Source organism: Chrysochloris asiatica, unplaced genomic scaffold (assembly GCF_000296735.1).
Source record: "Chrysochloris asiatica unplaced genomic scaffold, ChrAsi1.0 scaffold00266, whole genome shotgun sequence".
Classification (NCBI taxonomy): Eukaryota; Metazoa; Chordata; class Mammalia; order Afrosoricida; family Chrysochloridae; genus Chrysochloris; species Chrysochloris asiatica.
The window spans coordinates 2,331,201-2,341,072 of NW_006408784.1; the positions used below are offsets into that span (position 1 = coordinate 2,331,201).

Consider the following 9,872-nt stretch of genomic DNA (forward strand, 5'->3'; position numbering starts at 1 on the left):
GCCTATTTCACTGGGCAAGTTCTAGAACACCTTTTAGGTATTCCAATCAGTTATAGGCTGAAGATGCTAAAGAGACGAGCTTTCTGTAATCATGTTTCCCAACATTCCTTTGTATTCTTCCTATGCCTTTTAATGCATGTTATTGTTGTTGTTAGGTGCCATCAAGTTGGTAGAGACTCATAGCGACACTATACACAACAGATCAGTCCTGCACCAACCTCACTATTGTTGCTACATTTGAGCCCATTGCTGCTGCCACTGTGCCATCCTTCTTGTTGGGGGTCTTCCTCTTCTTCTCCAACCCTCCATTTTACCTAACATGATATCCTTCTCCAGGGACTGGTCGCTCCTTACAACATATCCACAGTATGAGAGACGAAGTCTGGCCATCCGGCTTCCAGGGAACATTTGGCTGTACTTCTTCCAACACAGATCTGTTTGTTCTTTTGACAGTCCATGGTACTTTCAATATTCTCCTCCAACACCATAACTCAAATGCATCAGTTCTTCTACGGTCTTCCTTATTCACTGTCCACCTTTTGTATGCATTTGAGATTATTGAAAACACCATAGCTTGTGTCAGGTGCACCTTAGTCCTCAAACTGACAATTTTGCTCTTCAACACTTTAAAAAGGTCTTGTGCAGCAGATTTGCCTAATGCATTATGTCATTTGATTTCTTGAATGTTGCTTCCATGAGTATTGATGGCTGATCTGAGCAAAATGAAGTCCTTGACAACTTCAATCTTTTCTCCACCGATATGGATGTTGTCTATTGGTCCAGTGCTGAAGATTTTTATTATCTTTACTTTGAAGGGCAACGCATACCGAAGCTGTAGTCTTTGATTTTCATCAGTAAATATTTTAAACTATCTTGGCTTTCAGCAAACAAGGTTGTATCATCTGAATATCACAGGTTGTTAATGAGTCTTCCTTTAATCCTGATGCTTCGTATAATCCAGCTTCCTTGATTATTTGCTTAGCATACAGATTGAATAAGTATGGTATAAGAATAAAGCCCTGGCACACATCTACTAATTTTAAACCATTCAGTATTCCCTTGTTTTGTTTGAACAACCACCTTTTGGTCAATGTTCAGGTTCCTCACGAGCACAATTAAATGTTTCAGAATAATCATTCTCCTCAATGTTGCCCATAACTTGTAATGATCCACACAATCAAAAGTCTTTGCATAGTCAATAAAGCATAGGTAAGCATCTTTCCGGTATTCTGTGCTTTCAGCCAAGATCCTCTGACATCAGCAGTGATATCCCTGGTTCCATGTCCTCCTCTAAATCTGGCTTGAACCTCTCTCTGGCAGTTCTCTATCAATGTATGGTTGCAACTATTTTTTGAATGATCTTTAGCAAAATTTTGCTAGCTTGGGATATTAATGATATTGTCCAATGATTTCCTCATTCCCTTGGATCACCTCTCTTTGGAATGGTCACAAATATAGATCTCTTCCAGTCAGTTGGCCAGGTCATTTTCTTCCAAATTTCTTAGCAAAGATGAGTGAGTGCCTCCAGTGTGGCATCAGTTTGTTGAAAGGTTTCAGTTTGCATTCCATCAATTTCCAGAGCCTTATTCTTTGCCAATGCCTTCAATGCACCTTGGATTTCTTCCTTCAGTATCATTGCCTTTTGATTATTTGTTACCTCTTGAAATGGTTGAACATCAACCATCTCTTTCTGGTACAGTGACTTTCTGTATTCCTTCTATCTTCTTTTGATGCTTTCTGCATCATTCAATATTTTGTCCATAGAATCCTTCAATATTGTTGAGGCTTCTATTTTTTCTGCAATTCCCTCAGCTTGAGAAATGCTAAGCATGTTCTTCCCTTTTGGTTTTCTAACTCCAGGTCTTTGCACATTTTGTTATAATATTTGACTTTGTCTTCTCAAGCTGCCCTTTGTAACTGTCTATTCAACTCTTTTACCTCCTCATTTCTTCCAATTGCTTTAGCATCTGTATACTGGAGAGCAAGTTTCAGAGTCTTTTCTGACATCCATTTTGGTCTTTTCCTTCCTCCTTGTCTTCTTAATGACTTTTTGCTTTCTTCCTGTATGATGTTCTTGATTTCACTCCACAACTCCTCTGATGTTCAGTCTTTAGTGTTTAATGCATCAAATCTGCTCTTCAGATAATTATAAATTCATTTGGGATGTGTTGACTTGTTTTCCTTTTGGCTGTTGTGGACTTGTTTTCATTTTCTTCAGCTTCAGCCTAAATTTGCCTATGAGCAATTAATTGTCTATTCCACAGTCTGCCCCTGGCCTTATTTTGGCTGGTGATATGGAGTTTTTCCACCATCTCTTTCTACAGATGTAGTCAATTTAACTTCTGTGTATTCCATCTGGTTAGGTCCATGTGTATAGTTTTAGACATGTTATTTACATTGTTTAAAAAAGGTATTTGCAACGAATAAGTCATTGGTTTTGCAAAATTCTACCATGTGATCACCAGCATTGTTTCTATCACCAATGACATATTTTCCAACTACTGATCTTTGTTTCCAACCTTTGTATTCCATTTGCCAGTAATTATCAATATATCTTGATTACATGTTTGATCAATTTCAGACTGAAGAAATTGGTAGAATTCTTCAATTTCATCATCACTGGCTTTAGTGGTTGGTGTATAAATTTGAATAATAGTGGTATTAACTGGTCTTCCTTGTAGACATATGGATATTATCCTATCACGTACAGATCTTGATATGTTCTTTTTGAAGATGAATGCAACACCATTCCTCTTCAATTTGTCATTGCTGGCATAGTAAACCATGTGATTGTCAGATGCAAAATGGCCAATGCTAGTCTATTTCAGCTCACTAATGCCTAAGATATTGATGTTTATGTGTTCCATCTCATTTTTGACCACTTTCCTAGATTCATACTTCATATATTCCATGTTCTGAATATTGATGGATGTTTACAGCTGTTTCTCTTTATTTTGAGTTGTGCCCCATCAGCAAATACTCCATCTGCATCATCATGGTCAACTCTACTTTGAGGAGGCAGCTCTTCCCCAGTCATATATTGAGTGCATTCCAACCTGTGGGGCTCATGTTTCAGTACTACAGCTGACAATTTTCTTGTGCTCTTTATCATGTTTCAATATTCAGGTACTGACAGTTTTCCACTGTCATTCACATGGTTTTCAGTGACTAAAATATTTGCAAGTAGCCGGCCTTTCATTCCTCCTAGTCTGTCTTTGTCTGGAAGCTTAGCTGAACCCTGTCCTCGATGGATGACTGCTGGTATTTAAAATACTGGTAGCATAGCTTCCAGAATCACGGCAACACACAAACCACCACAGTATGACAAACTGACAGTTGAGTGGTAGTTTTAAAGCATCATGAGAATAATTTTGGACAGTAATCTGATTTTTTCTATTTATATCACAAAAAATAGTCCTTGTCATAAAAATTTCTTAATGTGTTTAATTTTTGTAGCTACATAATGGGTCGCTATAAAGTTGGAGCAGCACCCAATGATACCTTGCATTGAACTCTTATTACCAATGATGCACTGAACATCTTTGTGCACCAAATCACCAGAACCAAAAACTGAGAGTGTATCAGCAGTACGAGTTGCCAGTTACTGCTCAACTCTGCTTTTTGGTTAATGCTCTGGACATGGTAAATGCAAGGTTAGTTTGAATTGCAAGGTTGGTGTTTTAAGCTCACCAGCTGCTCCCCAGAAACCCTATACAGGGTGGCCATGAGTCAGAACCAACTCAATGGCACTTAATAGCACTAAGAAATAGTTAGAACAGGGGTGCTCGCATAGCACCAGAGACTAAGCTAAAGGTGGAGAGACTCAAAAGTCCAGACTCCAAATATTAGAGCTGAAAACACTTTAGACAGTCTTCAGTAAGGAAACTGAGGCTCCAAACCTTTGTGTCCCATCCAAAGATACATAGCTCCACAGGGAAGCTCCACAAGGGTGTGTTTGGCTGGTGGAAGGTCATTTAGAACTTCTTCCTGGATGACTACCCTACATCTTCAGAGGCTGAAGTTTCATTCTGAGAGAACACATATTTCTCTTCCTCCATGTTGCCTAACCTGAATGCACCTTAACAATGCTATCTGTGCTCCAGCCATACCCCTCAGCCTTCACCACCTGAGTGCACCTGTCCATTCTACTGCAAGCATCATGGGAGTGAAGGCTTTTCCAGAACCAAGGAAGGGCACTCTGACCACAGCTGGCCTTAGGGAATGAAAACCAGTGCTGCTCCTGAGATGCTGGATAAATTCCTGAGACCCTTTATGCGACACTGTTTTCCAGGGTTCTCCAGTTGCCCGCTGTGGTAGCTAGGTTGATATGCACCCTTGATGGGCTGCCTACCCTCCTCTATCTTAGCTCCCCACTTTTCTGCTGGTGTTCCTGCACCTCTAAACACACTACTTTCATCTGAGTTCTTGTCTCTTTGAGCCACTGCACCACCAGACTTGCCTTGATGCCACTATGTTGATTAATCCTCAAGGGAAGGGAGGATGTCCTGGAGCATGTTCAAGAAGGAACTGGGTCCTTAACGAAAATCCCTGACAGAGTGGACTGACTGTCCACCAGGCCAGCAAAGCCAGCCCTGTACCAGCCAGCGTGTGTCACACTCCAGGAACTTAGCAAAGTCCATCCATCTCCTGGGTCCACCCTGGATCTGTCTACTCCAGGGTGATGGCCATCTGGGCATTTCCAGCAAAAATCCCTCTGCTCTGTCATCTCCAAGTCATTCCAAGTGGTAAAAATCCAGGAAGACCTTGGCTTTCAAACTGTTGGACCATGTGTGAGGTACACCCTCTAGTGGTCAGTCTATGAATGACATCGAGTTTCAGGGCTGACTTGTATGGAGATCCAACGCTTTAGAGTAAAATAACTGTCAGAATCCTGAGAAAGCCTCTTCCCAACACCTTCTTTTGACAGGTGAGCGGACTGAAACCTCAACAGGACATATAATTTGCCACAGGGCACACACATTTACCCTCACACAAAATGTAGAGAAAGAGCCAAACTAGTATACTTTACTTGCAGTTGTTTGAGTCCAATCTTCATCATTTTTCTCATGTCTATATAAACCTGTTTTCCTTAAGCTAGATCTTTTAAAAAAAACAACTTAAATGGATATGTTTTAAAAGAAAAAATTTTTAATCATTTTCCTCAAATAAAAAATCAGTATCAATTGCCACAGACAGAAATCATATCAGTAAATATTTTTAAGTATTAAAATAAACAATTCCAGGTCTTGCCAGAAATCCCTTCTGAATTGCCTTAGGCACACTGGCCATACTTTTGGAAACCCATCATTTGACCTTGCTTTCACCATTGTCTGGACACTGGACATTGCTGTGTGCAGTGTGAGGCTGTAAGACGTTCCAGGAGGAGGCCAGATATCCCAGTACAAGCAGTTATGTCACCTCCCAAAGGAAAGGGCAGTGGCACTATGGCCACCACCAAAGTGCAGATGAGGGGGAAGGCTGATGTGGTGGCAGAAAAAGTCTTGGGAAGGAGGAGGAAAAGGTCTGGAGAAGCGCAAAGGGGCTGGGGCCTTTCTGGACTGGAAGAAGTGTTACCCCTGGGAAACTTAGGAATGAGTAACTCTTGAGTCTCAATTTATGCATCTGCTAGGATGGGGACTAGTATCTATTAAGTGCCTGGCAGTTTTTCCAGACAGGCTCTCATTTTATCCTCACAAAAGCCCTATCAAGAAGCTCTTACTGGTCCCATTTCACAGTTAAAGCAACCAAGGCTGGGGTTGAGGTTGAAGAGTTTGGCCAAGTTCACCCGGAAGAAATGGGGTTGGAACAAAGTCCAGGCTGAACTCAAGGTTCCATTTGTAAAAGGTGGTAGAGATAAGCTCAGTTGTTGCTGGTCTTTCAGAGCTTGGCCTCAGGGCAAGGGTGGATGGGAGGGGAGCTGCCCAGAAGCCATTTGAGAGCTTATGGTTTTAAGGCTTACCTTGAGAGCCACACACTGGCACTCTGCTGTTTTCTTTTTCCCATTTGGGACACCTGGCGTCTGGTGCATTGAGTTGAACTTCCTGGACCAGAGTAGGAAAATCCCAGAGTCTAGAGAGATAAAGAACCTTCATTTCAGAGAAGGGATATTAACCTTCTCCTGTAGCAGTCATGAAGGTTGGCGCTTTTCCTGGTTTGAAATGCTCTCCTCTGTCCCCTCACTCTGTCTAAGTTCTTCTAACCTTCAACCCCCTCTCATTTGACAGATCTGGTACCCTAGGGCTCTCATGAAGGCCCAGTGCCTCAGCACCTACACAGCCCAGCCAAGCACTGTCTAGACTGCTGCCTAGCAGGGGAGGCTCTGGGCAAATGTCCTGGCTTTGGAGCTGCAAGGATGTAGGTCTGAATTTCTGACTTTGCCAGTTCTAATCATGCATCCTTGAGCAAGCGGACCTCTTCTCCCAGCCTTAGTACCCCACCTGTAAAATGGGTACAGTGACACCTTTCAGGGTTGTCATGAAAGTGTCCAAGGTGCAGTGTATATAGTAAGTGCACAAATCATCCATGTCATCAGTGTTTGAGCACCTGATGTGTAACCATGGGCATGCCAGGATAAGTGTGAGAGACATCGTCCTATCTTTGTAGAGCTTAATATACTGGGAAGGGTGATCCTTCTCACTGTTGCCAGGCATATTCTGGGAGTGAGGACAGGGGCTGGGTTTGGGTCACCTCTTTGCCCACCACCATGCTGAGCCCTGCCTACCCAAACCAAACCCACTGCCATCAAGCAGCCCCTCATAAACACATAGGGAGAGCCTGATCTTTGTAACCTGGTAATTCTACATTGAATTCCCAGCTCTGCCTCTTTTCCCTTGAGTGACTTGGGTAAGTCACTTTACCTCTCGGAGCTGCAAATTCCTCCTCTAGAAATTAGGGGAAATCAGAGCTCGGTTGAAGGACTATTGAATGGAGTCCATGCAGGCTTCTGTGAAGCATGGAGCATCCACAGGGTCTCATCAGGACGCTGGGCCTCCTCTGTTCCTCCTGAGTAGCCACCATACCCACACTGAGCTGCACAGAGTTGGTGCCAGACATTAGGTTTGAAGGGAGAACCTCCAACCTTAGGGAGTCCTCAGTTTCCAACACCCCTTCCTGGTACTTGCCCTCTTTATCCCCTGAGATGGGCTCATCTGCAGCAAATTGGGTACAGGCAGAGTGGGTGCATGGGCAGGGGACCATCTAGAATCTATTGAGGAGGACCATGGTTTAAACCTCAGCACTGCCATTTACAAGCTGAGGGACATTGGAGAGGTTGCTCCATCTTTCCTCATTTATGAATTAGGGATAACAATAGTACCTTCTGCACAGTGTTGTTGGAGGATTAACCGAAATCATGTGTAAAAGACTCAGGGCAAGTGCTCACTCCAGAACAGCTGCAATGATTCTTGCAGCTAAGAAGGGCTACTACAGGGGGGCAGGATGCAAGATGGTGTGATATAGGAGCCCTGACTCAGAGCCAGATTCTTCTGAGATTGTGTCCAGGCTGCGACCCCAGACACTCCAGGGCAGTGAGAGGCTTCAGTTTGCCAGTAAAGACTTTGTAATTTTAGTCCTGCCAGCACCTGACTGTGGGATCATGAACAAGTCACTTCACTTCATTGAGCTTCATTTGTCTTGTCTGATTAGATCATAGCTCTAGTGTATGTATATGATAAGTTGGTACATGTGTCTTGTCCAATGTCTTGTACACAGTAAACGTTAGCTCTCATCATTGTTTCTGTAGAAAGGGCTTCACAGTTACTAACTCCCAAGGGCCAACTGCAGCTGGATCATCTCCACAACCCAGCATAGGGACAGACCAGCTTTCTTTGATGGATAATCAGTCCCAGGTTGACTAGACTGGGAAATGCCAGCCCTGATTGTAGCCAGCATGATACCCACAACCCTCTGCTGAGGAAGGAAGGAGGACATGTCTTCCCATTGGAGGGGGCAGCCCTCCAAGTTCCCCTCCACAGCAGTCTCACAAGTCCCACCTCCCCACCTGTCCCTGACTGCCCTTCAATGTGCTCCTTTGATTTCTCTCCAGCTGTGAAGGAGCCAGAACTCACCTGCTGCATCCATCATCAAAGGAGGCCTAGGAATGTGGCCTGTTGGGTGAACAGGGCCAACGGGAGGCAACCAGGCAGCCCAGGAAGCCACAGGGGATGCGGAGTGGAAAAGCTATGACAACCCCCAGGTGGGGTGACTCTGGACTCTGTTTTAGTCCCTGTGTGACTGTAAGTGTCCCCACACCCTGTGCCTGTACAATCCTCACCACTGCACTCACTCCTCTGCTCCCCCTGATCTCCTCAGCATTGGGAATGTCAAAGCTGACCTGTCCAGTCATGCCTCCCTGTTTGCTCTTAATCAAAAGGAAAATCTTTACTCTCTGGACAAAGTAAACCAAACCCCAAACCACATCCACTGCTGTGGAGTTCATTCCCACTCCTAGTGACCTCTATATTGTTAAGTGCCGTCGAGTCTTTTCCGACCCATAGAGACCCTGTGAAGGGTTTCCAAGGAGTAGCTGGTGAGCTTGAACCACCGATAGGACAGAGCAAAACTGCTTCTTAGGGTTTCTGAGACTGTACATCTTTATGGAAACAGACAGTCTCGTCTTTCTCTCAAGGAGTGGCTGGTGGGTTTGACCCGCCAACCACATGGTTAGGTGTAAAAATTCTTGCTTGGCTGCCTGTAGCTCAAAGCGTTTTCTTCACTTTTATCTCTGAGAAGGAGTTCCTGGGTGGCACAAACACTTGGCTCACAGGTTAGTGAGGAGACAGCTAGGAGACTCCGGTTCCAGCTTGCCTCTGCTGCACATTCACCTGGGACCTTCTGGTGCCTCAGTTTCCACATCTGTCCAGAAGGTGTAGAATCAAAGAAGGCAATGGGTCTGCAAGCAACTGTGAGGTCATAAGCACTACCCACTTCAGGGAGTTCTGTAAGGGGAGGCCCCCTCAAGAACAAGTTATGGTAAATCCATAACCAAATAATGAGGCCATGGAGACGCCACAGACATACTGAGGAGAAGTCTCTTCACTAGGTGGGATGCAAGAAAGCAAGCAGGGTGCCTGCACCATGTACAAAGTCCCATCTGTCATGTGTTTGGCATATCAAATAACTGAATAATTACCACTTCTGAGCAAAAACCAGCCAACTTAGTATTGTGTTGTTGTTGGTGTTAAGCACTGTTGAGTCAGTTCCAACCCAAAGAGACCTTGTATAGGGTTTCTGAGGGGTCACTGGTAAGCTTGAACTGCTTACCTTGCAGTTCAAACCAATTTTAACATCCAGCGCATTAACATACCGTGCCATGATGTTGAAAAGATGGAATCTAGAGGATTCTATGAATAATAAGTAAAAGTACCTACATAATAGAGTTTTAGAGTTCGGTGTATTGCTGTAGGTTTAGCACTCGATCTCAAGGTCAGCAGTTCAAACTCACCAGCTGCCCCTCGGAAACCCTACACAGGGTTGCTATGGGTCAGAACCTACTCAAAGACACTTAACAACAACAATAGGGTTGTATATTTTCTTTCCTTTTTTGGCGAAAGGGAGATTAAAGGAGCTAATACATATATTTTGGAGTCCTGGTGTGGTGCTGTGGGTTAATGTGCCACACTGCAAAGCTGTTTGAACCACAAGGTCAGCAGTTCAAGCTCACTAGCTGCTCCTTGGAAACCCTATACAGGGTCATTATGGGTTGGAACCAACTCAACAGCACTTAACAACAACAACAGCAATACATACATCTGTTGCAGGTATGATCAGAATGTTGTTAAGTACCGTGGAGTCGGTTCCGACTCACAGTGACCCTGCACAGGGTTTCCGAGGCTGTACATCTTTACGGGAGCAGAAAGCCTCATCTTTCTCCC

General features: G+C 44.0%; 1 pseudogene; it reads right to left on the reverse strand.

The window, feature by feature from the left end:
* Window positions 1-8,079, reverse strand: part of LOC102824935 — a 57,854-nt pseudogene extending 49,775 nt beyond the window's left edge.
* Window positions 8,080-9,872: the final 1,793 nt, after the last annotated feature.